The 872-nt window shown below is 32.7% G+C and overlaps 1 protein-coding gene across 9 annotated transcripts in view; it reads right to left on the reverse strand.

Annotated features, from left to right (window-relative positions):
* Positions 1 to 872, reverse strand: part of LOC106683396 (hydrocephalus-inducing protein homolog) — a gene marked incomplete in the record, with an annotated part of 211,677 nt that overhangs the window by 144,235 nt on the left and 66,570 nt on the right.

The following is an 872-nucleotide window of genomic DNA, read 5'->3' on the forward strand; positions in this document are numbered from 1 at the left end:
TAAATTTTATAATATAATAGACTATTAATCTCAGGGCAGGTTGCTAGGCAATCAGAAACAGACACAATAATTACACTTAATTAAATTAATATCTCTTTTACACATGTATTTAAATTTTGGTAAAACAAAACTAACCAATTTCATACTCTTCTTTTGATGATTCTTGATGATCTTCTTTTCTATAATGCTATGTCCTACCGTCAAAAATGGCTTCCAGTCCTTCCAAGAAGCTATGTCTCTCTCACAACAATGGCTTCCAGCCGACGGACGTTCTCTCACCAGGCAATCCAAACTCAGAATCCCTTTTTCTTCTTGGGTGACTCTTGGTTGTCCTCTTTTTTCAAGATGTCCACCCTTGCTGGACAGAATTTGATGGGGATCTCCTCACCCTGGAAACATCATTTCCCACTCGCACCCAAACAACGAATGAATCTCAAAAACCAAAACCTGCCTCGATGTTCCATGTAAACATCGATTATCGCACAACAGTTAGGGATTTTTTGCAAATGATTTACTTTCTGAATATTATTCTTTAGCACTATTTCTTGACTTTTATTTTTTCTTAAATTTACTGTATGATGGGAAGAGTTAAAATAGTTTTTATGATATTTGAATCTGCTCAACATGGCCTTGATTCAACGGACTTGTTGACTGAAGAATACGTACCGCCATCTTGGTTTTGTTTTGAATCACAAATTTATTATAGACTATGAAAATTGGTTAACTTGCTTTTTGGTCAACAAAACAAATAAATATTAAAATGATACATAAAATAAAACATATTAAAAACCCTTTATACATCAAAATATACTATTTACACAAAAAGAGCATATTACAATATATATATATATAACAAAATGGCAGAAATGCCT

This window comes from Halyomorpha halys, unplaced genomic scaffold, assembly GCF_000696795.3.
Source record: "Halyomorpha halys isolate HHAL.00 unplaced genomic scaffold, Hhal_1.1 Scaffold480.1, whole genome shotgun sequence".
In the NCBI taxonomy this organism is placed as follows: Eukaryota; Metazoa; Arthropoda; class Insecta; order Hemiptera; family Pentatomidae; genus Halyomorpha; species Halyomorpha halys.